At 45.5% G+C, this 18969-nt stretch overlaps 1 pseudogene; it reads left to right on the forward strand.

Annotated features, from left to right (window-relative positions):
- The first annotated feature begins 846 nt into the window (after positions 1-846).
- On the forward strand, positions 847-979 carry LOC141576897 (U4 spliceosomal RNA; annotated as a pseudogene).
- Positions 980-18969: the final 17990 nt, after the last annotated feature.

The following is an 18969-nucleotide window of genomic DNA, read 5'->3' on the forward strand; positions in this document are numbered from 1 at the left end:
TACAAACTTGCAGTTGCAAAATAAATGAGTCATGGGTATGAAATGTACAGTGTGGCGAATATAGTTAGTAATTAGCTGATACCTGTTTGGTGACAGATGGAAACCAGACTTACCATGGTGATCATTTTGAAATATGTAGAAATATTGAATCACTATGTTTTGCAACAGGAACTCACAAAGTGTTGTAGGTCAATTATACTTCAAAAACAAACTCATAGAAAAAAAGATCAGATTTATGGTTACCAGAGGTGGAGAGTGAGAAGAGGGGAAATTGGATAAAGGCATTCAAAAGGTATAAATGTCCAGTTATAGGTACTAGGGATGTAATGTACAACATGATAAGTATAATTAACACTGCTGTATGTTATATAATAAAAGTTGTTAAGAGAGTAAATCCTAAGAGTTCTCACAAGGAAAAAAAAAATTTCTATTTCTTTAATTTTGTATCTATATGAGATAATACATGTTCACTAAACTTGCTGTGGTGATCACTTCATGATATATTGAAGTCAAATCATTATGCTGTACATCTTAACCTTATATAGTGTAAATTATAACTCAATAAAACTGGAAGAAAAAAATGAGTATTTGCCAGTCTGTGCTCTTTAGGAAAGTCAGAACAAAAATTAAATATATTGAACTTCTACTAAATGCCATTCAATTTGCAAATTACCTTAATCCACAACAATGTTACAAAGAAGTTATCTTCATTTAAAGGATGAAGACATTAAAATATTAATTTGTCCAAAGTAGTAGAGCTATGATGTGCCTTGGAGGCTGACTCCAAAGCCAATCACCCCTTCTATTATACCACCATTTACAGACTTTTAAAAACAGCAACACTTAAGCTTTGCACAGTGGCAGTATCATAGTCGGTGAGGTTTATCCAAGGCATGATTATTGCTAATTGAAAAACAGCAACACTTTCTTTCAATGCAATCTTACATAAAACATAATCTGAAATATATTTTAAATGAAGAACTGACAGAACTTTGTGACCAGTGAAAAGTGGAGTATCATGGAGAAAGAATAATTGAAGTTGACTCTAACGCTCAGAACACTCTAAAACTTAAGATCCATACAATTAATAAAAAATAAGAAGTTGGGTAAGGGAAGATAAGTTTATGGAAGAAAGTGATGTCAGCTTCATAAATGTGAAGTTTAGGGTCACACTCAAACAAAGTTGAGTTGGAACTCAGGAGACATTTTAAATTTGTCCATGAATTATCTCATTTCTGTGCTGTAGTCTATTTTTGCATTATTTATGGTAAAATGGACCACTATATAATATAATTTCTTCTCAGTTGAAGTTTCACTAATTTTGAATATGCTAGCAAAAATAAAATAAAATGCACATGGTTGAGAGCACGATCCAAAGCCCCCTTTCTTCCTCCCAGAGCTTGCTGGTCTCTCCTACCCAAGGCTGGGTCAGGGCTGGTCCACTGAGAGCTGCACAGTTTGAAGGCACTGGAGCAGCAGGCTTCAGGAGCTGAGACTTCCTGCATCCACCACCCTTGTGTGGGCTGAAGTTTATCCTGGGAGCCTGGAACTCTTTGCAGAGGGGGGCCAGTTTGTGTGCCAATCATTTGTGTTTTAGATTGTGCAGATGGATGACCAGAAGTATGTTGAGGTGAAGAATGGGGCAAACATTCAGCTATGACTTAGCTTATGAGCTGTTTGCCTTCATCAGAAAGATTATAAAATAAATCATTCCTACCATCTACCCATGAAAAAATGATGATACAGAAGGACTGCTTCCTCAAAATTGTTTGTTTTCTCCCTTGAGATGAGCTTGACTGGTGATACCATCATGTGACACATGTCCTGTCCTGTCTTTTTTCTTTTCTTTTCTTTCTTTCTTTTTTCTTGTTATAATCAGTTTACAATGTTGTGTCAATTTCCAGGGTAGAGCACAATTTTTCAGCTATACGTGAACATACATATATTCATTGCTTTTGTTGTTGTTGTTGTTGTTGTTCTATTTATTTATTTAGTGAGTTAGTTAGTTAGTTTGTTAGTTAGTTAGTTAGTTAGATACATGTCCTCAACTCTTCTTCAGATGAAAATAAACATACTTTACAGGTCTTTTTCCTCTTTTAATTGAAACCATTCTTCCACCACCATCCTTTGAGTCCCAGTCAAGCCAGATCCACGTCTTCACAAGCACCCCGGCCTCACTCTGCTCTTGGCAGTGGAATTCCAGACGGACGTCTCCCAGTCTCCCCAAAACACTCCGTCTGTGGCCTGAGGGCTACGTCTCCTCTTGTTCAAAGAATGTCAGAAACATTTCAAGATTCAGTTAAAATTCTACTGTTTTAAAAATCCTCCAGGGGCCAGTTATTCTGTTTTGAACTTGTGTACTTAATTTCTTTCCTACTGGCCCCTTGGTTTGTTTGAATTTTGCCTCCGACCTGTTTCCTAGGGGCTGTGGAAGTTATTGATCATTCTGGTCATGCCAAGCTGCTTTCTCTCATCTCGCTAATGTGTCAATTTTCTGGCTCAAAAAATGAAACCAACATAAAATACTGTTTTCTTCTCTTCTATTAATTAATTTATTTCTCTTCAAATGATATCACATCCAAAGCTTCTACATTATGGTTAATATCTTCCACATGAAATAGATGATAGAGAAAAAAAGTGGAAAATAAAAAGGTAGTATGGTTTTAAAAAATTAAGTTTTAGAGACAAAGAGGAAAAGACAGGTAGAAAGAAGATGGAATAGCCTTAATACTTCCCTACAAAATGGCCTTAATAACAAATAGATCAAAGTAAGGCTAATAATAGCTACCCCAAAACAGAGGGGAAACAAAACCTAAAACTCAGTATTATTTTCGTATATAATCATTGTTATCATCAAGCCACAGTAGGGTGGGAAATAAAATCCAGAATTCCTTTAAGCAATTAGTAATATTTCCAATTAATACATATATAAAAATAATGGAAGTAGAAAATCTTTTTTGGCATATACCACTGTAATAACTTCTGCAGGAAAAAAACCATCAATGGATGCCAAAATTTGTGGCCAAAACTTCTGTATAATGGGAAGAAGGATATTTGCACATGTTTGTGTCTCCCCCCAAAATACTTTATAATTATAAATAGAAAAGCTAATTTTATAGTGAAAAAACCTACTGGATATAATTTTAGTCAAGTTTTCATTTAACACCACCAATAATGAGACATATTAATGTCATATACGCCTCAATATAAGGCACTGAGGAGGGCACAGAGCCATTTCTCTGGTGTTTTTGCAAAAAAAAAAAAAAAAAGACAATTTAAACATAAAACTGAGGAAAAGTCAGACAAACCCAAATGAGGGAAAATAGACAAAATGGCCTTTCTTCTTCCAAAGTGTCAAATTCGTGAAGGACAGGAGGGCTGGGAACCGCCACAGATTGGAGGACACGGAGGACAGCTGATGACTAAACCCAGTGTGTGTCCTGGACCAGAGAAGGGACACTGGTGGAATGAAGGGTGAAACTTGAATAAAGCCTGTAGGTTAGTTAGTGACGTCTTGTTACTGTTAACTTCCCAGGGCTTGATGACTGCACCATGACTTTATAAGACATTCGTCTTTGGAGGAGCTGGGTAAAGGCTATATGGACAATATTTGTAATATTTTACCCTTTTTGAAAGTCTAAAATTATTTCAAAGTAAAATTAAGGAGTGGAATATTGGAGAGTACAGGTGACCTCTAATTAAGAATGGAAGTTTAAAGATAAATTCAGGATCTCCAAATAAAACTTTCAGAAGTGGTCTCTTTCTTATTTTATTACTTACAAAGTAATAAAAGACTTGTCCAGTCAGCAAAGAATGAACTCTTTTGGTGTGTATTTAGCTAAAGAAGATTATATGGTTTATGGGGTGTCTCTGGAGCTGTAATGGTCTTGGATGACACTTGGTCAGCCTTCTATGTTTATTCTGAGGTTATTTTATTTTCTGCATCTAACACCAAATTAGAAGTCTAAAATTTCATTTTCATCCCAGAAGGAATGACACACTGATGTGCGACAACTCACCTGTCCTTTTAATCTCTTCCTAAACTAGAAATACACACAACATATACCCCAAACGTCCAGTTGCTTGGTATCCAAACTATATTATGAAAGGTGTGACCCTAGATTTTTTTTCACTCAGACTAACTCAAGAGGAAGATAACAGCCTATTTGTATTCAAAAGGACACTAAATATTTTTAAACTTTGGTAATTACTTCCAGAACCTAAAATTTAAATTGTGAAAAATCCTTCAATGTAGATACAACCAATAGCTTAGCTTTTTATAAGTCATCTGTATCTAGGAAAACTCTCCAGGGTATTTCTTAAACCTGAGGTTTAAAATTTTATTTATTTACTTTAACAGTTTGAGCACTGTGATTCAGATTTCATAAGAGTGAGCACAAGGACCCTGCTGAGCCTCCCACCTGCAGGGCGGGTTTAGGATGGCCACGGTTGTCTGGCCATCCCTCCAGCAGGACGGGGCGTCTGTATGCCGTTTCTCCTCTCTTGCATTTGAAGGCTTGTCATGTCAGTTTCAAAGTCTGATTGCTAAGAGCCCGACAGTTTCCCCTTTTGCAAGGATCGCCCGCTCTGGGCGTCTAAGCCACCAGGTAGGAGAGCAGCTACCTGCCGGGGAGACTGTGTGGAGAAGCCCTGAGAATGCATGGGGAGGGACAGCACGCCCACTCAGCCAACCTTCGTATTGTGCCCACCAGAGTCTCGGGCACGTGGAAAAAGCCTTCTCAGACTAGGGACTGGCTGCTGCGAGCTGAATGCCACTGCGTGACCCCAGTCAAACCTAGGAGCAGAAGCATCACTCAGCTGAGTCCTAACTAAAGTCCTGACCCATAGATCCTGAACACAGAGAGGATTATTGCTTTGAGATGGTTTAACACGCAGCCATAGGTAACCAGAACATATGATGTAAGGAATGCTCTTTGCTGGGCGTGTTTAAGACTGCTCTTTCTGAACTAGTCTCACCTCACCTTTAGAATCTGAATCTCAAATACAAGTCTCAGTACACCCAGTTTAAGACAGAGAAAGACAAACACTATATGACAAATACTACATGATATCACTTACATGTGGAATCTAAAAAATAATAGAAATGAAACTATATACAAAACAGAAAGAGACTCACATAGAAAACAGATTTATGGTTACCAAAAAGGGGGATGCAAATTAGGCATATGGGGTTAACAGACACAAACTACCGAACATAAAATGGATAAGCAATGAGAAATTACTGTGCAGCATGGGGAATTATACCCAATATCTTGTAATAACCCAGAAGGAAATATAATCTGTAAGGAAAAAGCCCAGCAAACGGAATCACTATGCTGTATGCCTGAAACTAACACAATATTGTAAATCAACTCTACTTCAGTTTTAAAAAAAGAAATCATAATTTTCAGACTCCTTTGAAGGTCTCTGTATGTGGTCAAGTGACAAAAATTCCCCCAGAGATAGAAATGGAAACACCGTTTGCACACTCGGGAAAATGTCCTTAAACCATCTCTTCTCCCTTCTCCGGGAGGAGTGTGGATGGGATTATTGGTGTCGCAGCCTCGTCAGGAGTTCTGAAGAGGAGGACTTCACCCTCAAGGTGTGAGAACTTAGTGCTGCAAGGATCACGAAACTTGGCGAGTTCAAGAAGCTAGTGCAAGACGGGAAGCTCGGTGCCCCAGAGAGCTCAATGTGTCTTCAGATGAGCGGCTGCGCCAACCGTGAATGGATGTCTGCGGAGAAGGCACAGGCGATATCCCCGAGCTGAGAGCATCACCCGATCCCGAATCCTCCTTTCTTTCCTCTGTTTTTTTTTTTCATTTCCCCTTTCCCCCCTGCCTCCCCCTCCCCACTTCTTTCCTCCCCTTCCCCCCTCTCGTCCACGAGGACTGGCTGTTGACCCTGCTCAGGCCTGGGTGCGGATGCGGGTGGGACCGCAGCCCCGCAGCGGCCCAGCGGTGCCCTCTGGCAAGACGGCTGCCTTGCGCTCTGTGAAAGGGTGGCCCCAGGCTCCACAGCCCAGCCACACGGTTCTCCCCATCACTGATGGAGATGAAGGAGAAAGATAGTGTCCTTTTCCTGTGGTTGTTAGCTGAGACCACCGCCCAGGGACACAAGAGGAGCTCCGCAAGCGAGGGTAGACTCCGATGGAAAGCCAGCTCCCAGCTGTCGGGGCCAGCGGGCAGGGCGCACCTGTGACAAGGAGAAGCCGAGGGACAGCTGGCCCAGGCTGCAGGTTGAGGTGACTGTTGAGAAAAGCATTCAGGTGCTGGATGGGGTGTCCGTGCCCACCCTGCCTTTGTGAGTGGACTGTGCTCTTCCTCAGCCTTCCTGCCCCCAAGGGTGTTGTTCAAAGCCGGAACCGCCTGAGGTGGGGGTGAGTGGGTTGTGCTACCTGTCAGCTTAACCGGAAGAGACAAAAGTTGAGGGTTCCCCCTCACCCTGCCCTTTTCAGGGAGTCGAACAGAAACTTTAGAGAGGACAATCTCTGTCCTCAAGAGATTCGGGGAAGCACCACTAAAGAGGTGGGGATGAGGCCCCCCCTTCCTGATAACAAAGCTTCCTACTCCGCTACGTCCTTCTCGGGCAGCAAAGGAGAGGGGTCCTAAGCTTTTAGGTCACCCAGCGATCAGCTCCATACAGTTCTTGTCACCAAATTCCGTTCGGGACTGTGGAAGGACAGTCTCATTTTCTCCCAGCAATGGAAAAGCAGGCCTTGCTGCCGCTGCCGCCTCCAGTTTGAGACACTTGACTTCCTGGCAGCTGCGACCCATCATTGGTCATTTCTCTCTGCACCAGCCAACCCCTGGTACCAGGTGTTTTGAGTGCTTGGGAAGTTAGGAGTGTTCAGGGACACACAGCAGTGACTAGCACGTGGGCTCTGTAAGTGAGCTTTTTGGGTTCTGTTCTTAGTTCTTCACAGGTGTGTTAACTTAGCAGGTGGCTTAACCTCTGTGTCTATTTCTTTATCCCTGCTTGTTGGGGATGGATAAATGATAGTCTCTGACTCTCTCAGGTTTGTTCTGAGGATTAAATGAGCCAATCTATGAAAGATTTAGCAGTTCCTGGCACGTAGTAAACAATGGTCACTCAAACATTAGTAACCTTAGGAGCTTGGTTATTGAGACAAGAGTCGTTACAGCAAAAAGTCATGGTGTAACACTTCTATATATAATTCCATTTTAGATTACTTTCAATGCTTAGTTTTAGAGACATTAAGGTATGGCTGTACTTTAAAAAGTTAGGTTTATTTCTGAAAGTTTTTAATGTCTTTTTATGAAGTCAGTGGATGGGGGAGCATTTCAAAGCAATGAAATTACCTGGGTAATAAACAGGACAAAAATATTAGTGTTTCTCTTATGCTAGGCATCTTCTACTTCACTCTTAAGATCGGCATTATGGTGAAGAAGAATTTGCACTGCCTGGCTATAAAATAAATTGTAAGGAATGGTCATCTAAGAGGTTTGTAGTTAGTTCTGCTTTTGCAGTGTCTGATTTTAATTTTTTCTCATTCTAGGCTTTTGGTTACTCCCCTTCCACCCTATCCCTTAATTTTATTTTTTGAAAGAGTCTGCATTTCAAGCTGCTAGGGCAAAGAGTGTGATTACAGAAGGAAAGACTCCTCATCCAGGTACCTTGCTCTCTAGCTGTCACTAGGAAAGCCAGAGTCAGGATCTAACATGAGGAGCCCGTGCTCACTCTGCAGCCAAATCATAAAGCTTAAATCAAAAGTAGCTATATTTAGGCAGACCCTAAGTCTGAACGCCTAAACTTACAAAGCCAGCATTCTTTAGAGGTCCTAAAACTTGCATTACCTTTCCATTTAATTATGCTTTTTAAAAGCTATTCTATGAGGAATAAACCTATTAAAATGAGAGATTATGTTTTCATTAGGTCTTTGTTAAGCCTTCAGTAAAAAAATAATGGGATGCAGAGTAATCAGTAAAATATATACAGTACTTTTAATGAGTCTTATTCTGTATACTGTAAATATTTACGTACTTTTAAGTCCAGAGAAGTAGTAACTAACTTTCAGTTTATAGTTTATTTTTCAATGTTAACACACAGTATTTGGGATACAGCAGAATTCTGTGTCTTGCAAAACCTTGAACTGTGTTTGTGTGTTTTTGACATAGCTCATCAAACAGTCTCTAGCCCTGAAAGCAGCTTTCAGATGTATAATGGTGTCAACAACGAGTGTGTCTAATGACAGCAGGCAGCAGAAAGCTAAAAGAGATTCCGGGATACTGTATCCATGAAAGGAGTTGGTAAATTTTAGCCCCATCCTAGTTTTGTAAATAGAGATGCTTTGGGACACCCCTGTGCCCATTCTTTACCGTATTGCCTGTGGCTGCTGCCACAGCTACAAAACTGAGTGGTTGCAATACAGACCGTGTGGCCCCATAGAGTAAAAAATATTTACCGTGTGATCCTTTAGGGAAAAGTTTGCCAGCCCCTGCCATGGGACCTCGAAGTCCCTTCCTTAAAAATACACTTATGATCTCTTCATTATTTCTTAGTCCAATGGTTCCCAAACTGTCTTCTGCAGAATATTAATATTGTCTAAGTTAATAAGTGTTGTGGGAAAAAGATCCATGCTAACAGTAATTTTTCCTTTGTATTTTAAAATAAAATTTAAGACTACCAAACTCATTGCTATGGCTTTTATTTTTATGTGGTAACCTACCTTTAAGAAAAGGTGTCCCATGCCTGAGAGCACCAGGATGTCGAGTGAGAGATCACCTGATACATGAGCGTGCGATGCTCCACCTGCGCCTTGATGCCCAGGCAGCACTTAACACAGTCACTGATGAGATGCTTGGCATCATCTCTTTGATGATGGCTCATCTTCTGTGTCCTGACTTATAATTTCAACACATTTGTGATACTCAATGTTTATTCTAAATTAACCATGTTTTGTACCACAAACACATTGCCTGTGGATCTGTTGCTGAAACAAGGAAGACTTAAACAAGAAGTAGAATCTTTTTTGTTATCAAATTGTGTCTGAATCAAGTGATCAAAAGGTCAGAATATTACAAAGTAAAGATGAGCACTTGCAGCCTTCCGTTTCTAGAAATTCAGGAAGTGAGTTTTCCAGGGTCAAGTTTATGTCCAATTCCAACAAAATAACAACATTTAGTAAGAAACCACTAAGAAGAAAATATGAGGAAAGTTATTTGTTTTTTGGATTTACTTCCTTTGGAAATAGATTTGCACCTCATGCTCAGTGTGTATTATGTAAGAAAATTTTATTGAAAAGCTCTTTGGCCCCTAGTAAGTTTTGAAGACATTTGGAAACTAAACATGCTGCATATAAAGACAAAGACATTATCTTTTTCAAGCAACATCTTGATTCACATGAAAACAATAAACCCCCAGCACCTAAAATTGTCAACACAGTTCATGGAAGCGCTAGAGAAGCATCATGCAGTGTAAGTTACAATGCAGCCCTGAGTGGAGGCTCATACATCAGAGAATTGCTCACCAAGCCTTGTGCAAAAGACGTTGTGATGTGGATGTGTGACGAACAGTATTGTAAAAACAAATAGACGCAGTGCAGTTGTCAGTATGGCTGCTGGTCGAATTAAGGCTCTAGCTGCTGCCACTGAAGAAGGGCCTGTTTGTAGACTGGAAACTTGTGGCAGGTTCTCACTGCAGCTTCCAGATCCAGCCGACGTCTCAGGACTCGCTGTGCTGCTCGTGTTTGCTTGTTGCAGGTTTAACAAGTCCACTGAGGACAACCTGCTCTTACGTGAATCTTTGCAAAGAATGCCGTTGGAGAGGACATTTTCAACTGCGTCCACAGCTTTATGCAAAACTGTGAAATTGAATGGGGAAAATGTGCTGGTGTTTGTAGTGATGCTTCTAGGGGGGTGGACCGGAAAATTGCTGGGACTGTCACCTGGATAAAATATGTGGCTCCCGAAAGCACCAGGAGTCACTGCCTATTACATAGACATGCACTTGCAGTTAAAATAATGCCTACATCTCTGGAAAACATGCTCGATCAGGCAGTCCAAATCATCAATTATATTGAAGCTTGGCTACATCAGCCCAGACTACTAAAAATTTTATGTGAAGAATTGGGTGCCCAGCACACAGCACTTCTAAATACAGAGGTGAGGCGGCTTTCCCGACGTAAAGATCTTGTAAGACTTTTTGAGCTTCGTTGTGAACGATTGGTTTTCATGGATTCTGCTTTTTGAAGATCTGATTGTTTAACAAATTCATCGTGGCTGCTAAGACTTGTATATCTTGCAGATATTTTTACTAAATTAAATGAGGTTAATCTGTCAATGCAAGGGGGAAATGTGACAGTTTTTACAGTATTTGATAAAATGTCATCAAAAGAAAACTTTGTTTTCCTACACTCAGTGACTTGACTGAAATTAATCCTATGGTTGATGGAGATACTTTCAGGGCCGCTGTGCAGCACCGCAGGGGTTTGCATTCTACTCTGTTAATATTTTCCTGTAACAAAAGGTAATAATGCTTGGGTTAGAAATTTATTTACAGTAACCTAACCCAACCTCATTAGTGTCATGGGACTATGAGAGCTTGATTGATTTAACATCTGATTCCCAGGTGAAGCAAAATTTCACTGAACTTTCATGAAATGATTTTTGGAGCAGCCTGAGTCAGGAGTAGACAAGCGTTGCAAGGCGTGCAAGTTGTGTACTGCTTCGTTTACTACCATGCACCTGTGTGAAGCAGGATTTTCCTATTATGCTGGAAAAAAACAACTAGATGTGGATCTGACTTAGCAATACCACACCTAACATTAAGCAGGTATGTGACAAAAAGACACAGAAGCACTGTTCTCATTAAAATAGGAGGGTTCTGTGTGCCTCTTGATAACCAAATATAAGATGCAAATTTAAAATGATTTACTTCAAAAAAAGGAAGCTAGTGCATTTATTTTTCATGAGTGAAAGCATATGATGTGGTATATTACTTTGCAGGTTTTGGTATCTGAGGCTGACTCACCAAAGCAGTGGGTAATTCAGTAAAGTACGAACATGGGGAGGCAATCATTTATTTCAAAGAACATTAAGGTAGGAACATCACATGACTGGGCTTCAAGATGCTCACATTCACTTGTCACACCAGGGAATCCTTCATGTGTCCACTTCCATCATTAGCCAAGATCCAGGGGGTTCATGATGCACCCCAGTGTGTGTGTGTGTCACCTCTCAGCCATTTAACTTGCCTAATTGTCATGCTTTCTATTCAAAAAATAAATAAATTTCAGTACATAAAAATGAAGAGGAGCATAACAAATGATAATATATCCAACCTGACCAAAGAAACAAAAAGTACAAATGGAACACACAGTGTGTACCTCTTCCCAACTGCCAGCTTGTGTCACCTGGTGGCCCCACATGGAGCATCCCCTACAAGGCACTCTACTGGGAGGGTGTGTGTGTGTGTGCACGTGTGTCAGTGTGGGGTGGCACGTTGACCAGAGAGATCCAGCAGTCATTCAGAAAGCACACAGCTGACCCAGGCAGGGGCCAAGCTTTAGACCTTCCTGGCTGAGCCTGTGCCCAGGGAGGTCTGCAACTCACACTGGCTAGGGGAGGCTGGGTCACACATGTAACTCCATCCCCAGCCCAGCTTGAAGCCAGAAAGAGGCCCAGGTCAGCCTGTGGCCCATTTTTAACCCTGCCCCACCCTGGCCTGTCCAAATGCCACAGGGCCAAGTCACACATCTGGCTGACAAGCGTTCCTTGGGCTAGAGCAGCTATCCCCTCTTTTCCACATTCGCCCCTTGCCTGGTGCCCCTCTGTAGCTGCCCTCCCGCTCCTCCAGCCTCTCAGCACCATCTCGCCTCCTCCTCCCCATAGTGTCTCAGCGTTTTCTTGCCTTTGGTGAGATGGGGCCATTTCTCTCAAGGGTCGTTTTAAATGTTCAGGTTTTTAAATTTTTATTTTATTGACGTATAGTCAGTTTACAATGTTGTGTCAATTTCTGGTGTACAGCACAATGCTTCAGTCATACATGGACATACGAATATTCATTTCATGTCCTTTCTCACCATGAGCTACTACAAGATACTGACTATGGTTCCCTGTGCTGTGTAGTATAAACTTGTTGCTCTATTTTATATTTACCAGTCACTAACTGCAAATCTCAAACTCCCAGTTTATCCCTTCCCACCCTGTTCCCCTCTGGTAACCATAAGTTTGTTTTCTATGTCTGTTTAATTTTAGATTCCACATGAGTGTTGTCATATTGTGTTTTTCTTTCTTTCTGGCTTACTTCACTTAGAATGACGTTTTCCAGGGCCATCCATGTTGCTGCAAATGGCATGATATTATTTTTTTGGCTGAGTAGTATTCCATTGTATACATGACACGGCTTCTGTATCCAGTCATCTGTTGGTGGACATTTAAGCTGTCTCCATGTCTTGGCTATTGTAAATAGTGCTATGAACATTGGGGTGCAGGTGTCTTTCTGTATTAAGGCTCCCTTTGGACATATGCCCAGGAGTGGGATTATTGTATCATATAGTAAGTGTATTTTTAGTTTTTTGAGGAATCTCCATACCATTTTCCATAACTGCTGGACCAAACTGCATTCCCACCAGCAGTGCACAAGGGTTCAGTTTTCCACACCCTCTCCAGCATTTCCCATTTGAATATTCATGTTTTAATTATTTTATTGCAGCAGTGACATGTAGGATAATGAAAAAGTGGCATCCTGGCGGCTGGGGGATGAGCCTGTGTGTGTGTCCCCATGCATGTGTGTGTGTTCCTGTATGTGTGTGCATGTCCCTGTGTGTGCATGTGTGCCCTCCATGTGCCTGCATGGGGGTGGGGAGTGGGGCTGGAGCCTGCGTGTGTGACTGAGTGACATCTCAGGCACGTGGGCCTGGAGGGGTGTGCGAGTCTGTGATGCTGGGCTGAGAGGCTGTGACCTGACCAAGGCCACACAGCCCGTCTTGGGGCTCAGGGCCCCACCCTTGCTTCCAGGCCTGCCACCAATCAGCTGGGGTGTTCCCTGCCATGACACAGGGCTTGAAGTCCTGACCCTAAGGGCCCCACAACTTCCCTCAGGAGGAGGGGTCGCTGGGGCAGGAGGAGGCTGGGCTTGGCATGGGAAGGGGGGAGCAGGGAATCCAAGGGTGCGAACATGGCCCTGGAGTTTGGGTGTGACCAGCAGCAGTGAGGTGAGGGGAGTAAGAAGGGCCTCCTCACCAGGACTGAGTTTGTCATCCCGGCCAGGGGAGCTGCTCTTCTGCACAAGGACCAATTTAGAAAAATGTGGAAAACCAAGTTTCAGGCTCCATGGTAAATAAGTCCCATTCCAGACGGAAATAGCAGGATGTGACCCCATAAAAAGTGGTGAGCGCACATGAGCCATCGCCCCGCCCAGAAAGGAATTCCCCCGAGAGCCAGAGCTCACCCCACACCCAACCAGGGCCCTGGTAGGCCTGGAGTGATGGCCCTGCTGGGGTCCCACTTCCCAGGAAAATGGGGAGAAGGTCCGCTGGTCATACAGTCGAGGCCCAAGGAGGGGAAGAGACCTGCCCAGGTCACCCAGCACAGGAGGGCAGTCGGGTGGGACCCAGGCCTTCGGGCTTGTCACAGCCCCCCTTCTTAGGACAGGGGCACAGGCCTGCCTGGGAAAGAAGCATCGGGAAAGTGAATAACCCTGCAGACAGGGCCAAGTTGGCTGGCTGGCCGAGCCTCAGTTTCCCTTCTGTGGAACGGGGAACGGGACGGTGCCTGATCACAGGGTCTCTGTGAAGCTAGAGATGGTGTTGCTGTGGTGCTGGGGAGAGCCCTCCTGGTCCTCCTTACCTGGGAAGTGGCCAGAGGGCCCTGGGCGCGGCTGTCAGCCCCGTCCTGAGGGCCGATGGTTCCTGTCTAGCTGGGCGGGCTGCTGGTCCCTGCGGCCCTGACGGTGGCAGCTGCACGGCTTGGTGAAGGATGGGCCAACTCCCCTTCCCAGTCACCCTGGCCCATTGTCCCCCACCATGCACCCTGGGCTGGCTCCCTCTTTCCTTCCTGCCTCCTCTTGTCTCTGCTTCCCCCTACCCGGTGTCCCTCTCTTGTCACCTCCTGTCCCTCTCTAGGACTTGACCCCCACCTTTCTCTCACTCACACACTGTCTCTCCCTGCGTGTCTTTCTCTATCTCTCCCCCAGGCCCTCAAGCCCTGAGCTCAGGTCTAGCCCTGTCCAGGGCCACAGGGCCACATCTCTCCCAGCCCTCCCACCCTCACAGTGATGTTCCAGCCCCAGCTCTGCTCACAGTGGAGGCCGGTTACAGAGCTGCTCCTGCTGGCATTTACTGCTGCATCGCTGTTCCCCCCACTTCCCAGGCAGCACAGCAGTCTCACCTTGACCTGTTTGTGGCCCAGCCTGGACCCCAGAGCTGCTGCAGGGCTGGCTGCCTCCCCCACCTGGAAGGAGGGAGGGCCCCGTGGGCTCCAGGGACAGCTGGCGCAGAGTAGAGTGGACTCTTTTTATACCCAACACCTTCTCCCTGGCAGTGGTGGCGTCCCACCCACTGACCCTGCCCCGCCCACCTCAGAGTCAGGAAGCTGTGGGAGGATGAGGGGTGCTCACGGGGCTCACTGAGAGCACTGCCGCCCTCAGCCCGCCTCAGGGCCTGCCTGGAGCCGGGGCTGCCGGGCAGCTGACATGGGGTGGGGGCATGGGCCTGGTCAGTGCAGGGCCTCTCGCTGGACGCCCATGGCCCCCTCCTGCACCTCATCCGTTCCTCACCATGAGACACGGCCACTTCATTCTGGTCATCTAGCTCACGACCGGACACCCCTGTGACTGACAGGCCCCACATGCCCAGTGAGTGTTTACAGACTGAAGCAGCACAGCCATCACTAGATCTAGATACAGGCTGTACCCACCACCCAGGAGGAGCCCCAGGGCCCCTGCGGTCAATGCTGCCCTGAAGGGGTAATCTTGCGTCTGCCCTGTCATCTTAGTTCCTGCTGGTTTGTGAGTTGTGTGCCCGTAAATCACTGCATGCCCTCAAGAGGGTGTGACCACTGGTCCTCCAGGAAGCAGACACTGACACAGAGAGAACTGTGACAATTTCATTAGGGGTGACAATAGGAGAGAACAGCAGAGGGGGCAGGTTGGAGCAGGGAAACATTCGGCCATAATGCACCTCTGACATCTTCTCTAAACACATCATTGCCACAGCTGAGGGGCCCCTTCAGTTGGCAGACTGTGCTGTAAGGCAAAAAGAGTTATTTATTTTAATAGGATCTTATTTTTTCCCAATTTTGTCTTCTCTAATGTATGTAAGGCCTCTGACGGACACTGTAGTCTGTATGTGCATCTCCGTGTCTATACAGAATGAAAATAATTGTTTTCACATCTCAGACACAGATGTCAAAATGTGCACATTCTCATTATTATATTTCCTTCTTTAACTAGTAAGACCTAATATTTAATAGAAGAAAGGGACCTTTCGCCTTATCTTTAAAGCAGAGAGTGGTAAGCTCTGGGCCTGAGCTCTTATATCTTCAGTTTAATTTAATGTACTTCCTGAGGTCTCTTTTGATGATACTGTGTGCAGACACTTTCTTTTAAACTATGAGAATGCTGAGTGAGAAGTATGTCCCAGTCATTTTGCAAAACAATATGTGTGCTTGACCCAACCCTCCTCACAATGACGTCAGGGAACAGCGTTACCCCCCGGCTCACAGACAACAACGCTGAGACCCTGTGGGGGCCCCACTGAGTCTTGGTGTTAGGGGATGAACTGCAAGAACTCAAAGAATCAGAAATTGGATCTTGTGACATAAATGTGGAGATGCCAAGCTGACAGTGGGCGTGGTGATGAGGGAGCAGGGGTGTGGGGACAGGGGTCCTACAGGGGGTCTCCTGATCACCCCTGACTTCCCCCAAAGAACCTGCCTCAAGCTGAAGGGCAAGGCACCTGCTCAGCTGATCTAAATCCTGCCTGCACTTTTCAAATCAAAAAAAACTTCAGCCACACAAATACCCTGAAAAAAACAAGCTAAACTTCAGTTTCTCTGATATCCACAGATTTCATCCAGACCCAGAACTTTCAGAAACCCAAGAGAACAATTATCTTTATATGAGGTTGTGAACTGAGGGCTTTCTGGAGGCAGTGGGTTCTGAAGGGGATACGTGCATGGCTGCACTGAGTCCCCTGCACACACACGTGGCTCTGAGTGGACCTCACGCTGCATTCACACGGCCCACCTGAACTGCCCACCCTGCCGGTAGTGACCTTCCAGCTCCATCTGAGAGAACCCAACAAACGCCCACTGGGCAGCCCCTCAATTTCTTTCTTCCCCTCCACACCCTCCTATTCACTCCTGTGTGGCTCACGTGTCCTTCTTCTGCACTCTGAGGCCCTGCACGGGCACATCTGCTATGGTGACAAGCTGTCTGCTGTGAATGTCTCTCTCCCTCACTCGCTCCCTCACCCCTCGAGGCAACCCCGTGAGCCCCTGAAGTTAGGGGTGTGCTTCACCCCTCACAGAGCACATCACATGGTCCATGCAAGAGGCACATCGGCCAAACTGGGACTTCAAATTCACTTGATATTCTGTCAAAAGTCTCTTCTGTTCTATACAAGAGACGCCTGCTTCCCAGGTCAGGACAGGGAAATGACACAGTCCATCAGATGTGTGTGCTGGGAAGCTAGACAGACGTCACAATGTCCCAAGTCAGATTTCCTCAGGCATCGCAAGGCCCTGGAGTGCCATCTCCCCTTCTGCAAAGACTCGACAAGGGAGCAGAAGCACATGCTCTCATCTTAACGAGTGCTGTAACTGGTGGTGGGGGGGGTGGCGGTGGCTGAGACCGCATAGGCGACAAGGGAGGTGGGGGTGGCGGTGACGAATAGCCTCTGAGAAGTGACACTGGGTGTCCCATCGGGTGAGGCACACCAAGTGGTCCTGGACAGGTACTGGGACCTCTGGAATCCACAGTGACTTGCAGAAGAGAGAGCTGTGTTGGATGACAGACAAAAGGAACAACACCTACAGAACCTGAAACCCAATGCAGCAGCTGTCAGCACCGGGCACCCTCCCCTCCACCAGGTGCCCAGACAGCAGCACAGGGCCACACACTCGACTTGGGGATAAAACACTGTTGCCACACGACACCGCCAGTGTCTGTAAGTGGAGGAAGGCGAGAGTCCTGCCTGAGACGATGTACAGAGGTTCCAGCAAATTGATAAACTAGGGCCTCCCAAACAGAAAGCCTCTCTGTGCAGGACAACCCACCCTGACAACTTCCCCAGCTCCACAGAAGCATGGTCTGCATGAACCAGAAACACAGAGAAAGAAAGGAACCGAAGGCCTGGTTTCCCACACATAGAATGAGAGCCGCACCTGGGTACTTGCTCTGTCTGCAGGACCCTGCCAGACCCTCTCTACTCCCTGCTCACAAAGGGCCCTCCTCCGCCAGCAGGAGCTGCCCCTGGGAGCAATGAGCTCTGAGGAGCTGGGCACCCCGCAGTCCTGTGGGGGAGCTGGCAATGTGCTTCTGAGGGGACAAGGCTGTCCTCAGAAGGGAGTCGGGCTCCGCTACAATCATTCTTATTCTCAGGGATGTCTGGATTTTAAGTTCGCTAGGAAAATCACACTACATTTGTCCTATGGGAAAGGGAAGGGGGAAGTTTCAATCCTGCAAATAACACGAATGGGATTTTAGCGCATGTGGAAAATCCCATGGTGTGTGATGAGACAGAGAAGCAGCTCTGACAGCTTCCAGGGCAGAATCGACCCAGCGCGGGATGAAGAACATGATGCCAGGACTTTGGTGCGAATTGGTCCTGCAGGGAAGGAGGCATTTTCACTGCGGGCTCTTTCCATTCCATCCTCTATTCCCTACTACAAATGCACCATCTCTGAGAGTCAGACTTTTCTGCCCAAAAGTACAACTGATGGCAGAGGGGAAGGCACCTTTACCTCCCCAGAAAAGACAGTGACGGGCTGTGATATTTACCACACACAGGAAGACTCAAAATTTGCAAAAACCACACGGTGTAAGGATGGAGGGGTGGCTTTGCTCAGTTATCAGTTACGAGTAATTGAATGGGCATTCTACAAAGGAGAATCCCCCAGCCTGAGCAAGGAAACCATTCAAAGAATGACAACAGGAACCAGTCTCAGTGACCCATGAGCAATCCCAAGTGAAGGAGGTAAAAAGGAGTCAGCAGAGCCAGGAGAAGTCAGTATGGAGCAAGGGCTAACCATTCTTATGCTATTTAAAGAAACAAACAGTCAAAGCTGAGGTTCTCAGCCCTCATGTACTCCATTGCTGATGGCTTCTGCAAGCAACACTCAGGTGACTGGCTGAGAGGAAAAGCCAATGGACCATGGGCAAGAGTTTCAATTTGAAAACAAAATGAGATGCCAGACACGAAACAGAACATAAAGACTGCAGACAGGGCAGAAGAGGCTGCTGCTACAAAAAAAAAAAAAAAAAAAAAAAAGAATACATATCCCAGAAAGACTTCCACCGAAAATGACATCCCAAATTAACTGGGCCTCCGTGATCGCCTAAGGCAGGCAGGAGCTACCGGGGAACACTGGAGACGCAGAGGTTCTGCATCAGAAAAAAACTAAAGGAGGATGCAGGATTAGGCATTTCTGAGTAGAAATTGTCAAAAGAAACAAAACTACGAGCCCTGTTTACCCGTATGACACTCAGTCTCATATCACACAGACTAGGAGACAGGTCTCAGGACCCTTGACTGAAGAGACAACAGGCCGCGGGTTCGGGTGTTTCTTCCATAACCGATCATCGGCTGTGGAAGGTCAGGGCTCCACTCGCTGCAGACAGTGACAGGGGCGGGCTTCTCCTCCAGGGAGCCCGGAACGTGGTCTCTGTTGAAGGCCCGTGTGCAGAACCGACACGTCTGCCCTCCGTCAGAGGACCCTCTTTCCCTCCACAAGAGACACCTCCCTCCCCAGGGCAGGACGGGGAAGACGCGGCCCATCAAGTGCG

This window comes from Camelus bactrianus, unplaced genomic scaffold (assembly GCF_048773025.1).
Source record: "Camelus bactrianus isolate YW-2024 breed Bactrian camel unplaced genomic scaffold, ASM4877302v1 HiC_scaffold_43, whole genome shotgun sequence".
NCBI classification, from domain to species: Eukaryota; Metazoa; Chordata; class Mammalia; order Artiodactyla; family Camelidae; genus Camelus; species Camelus bactrianus.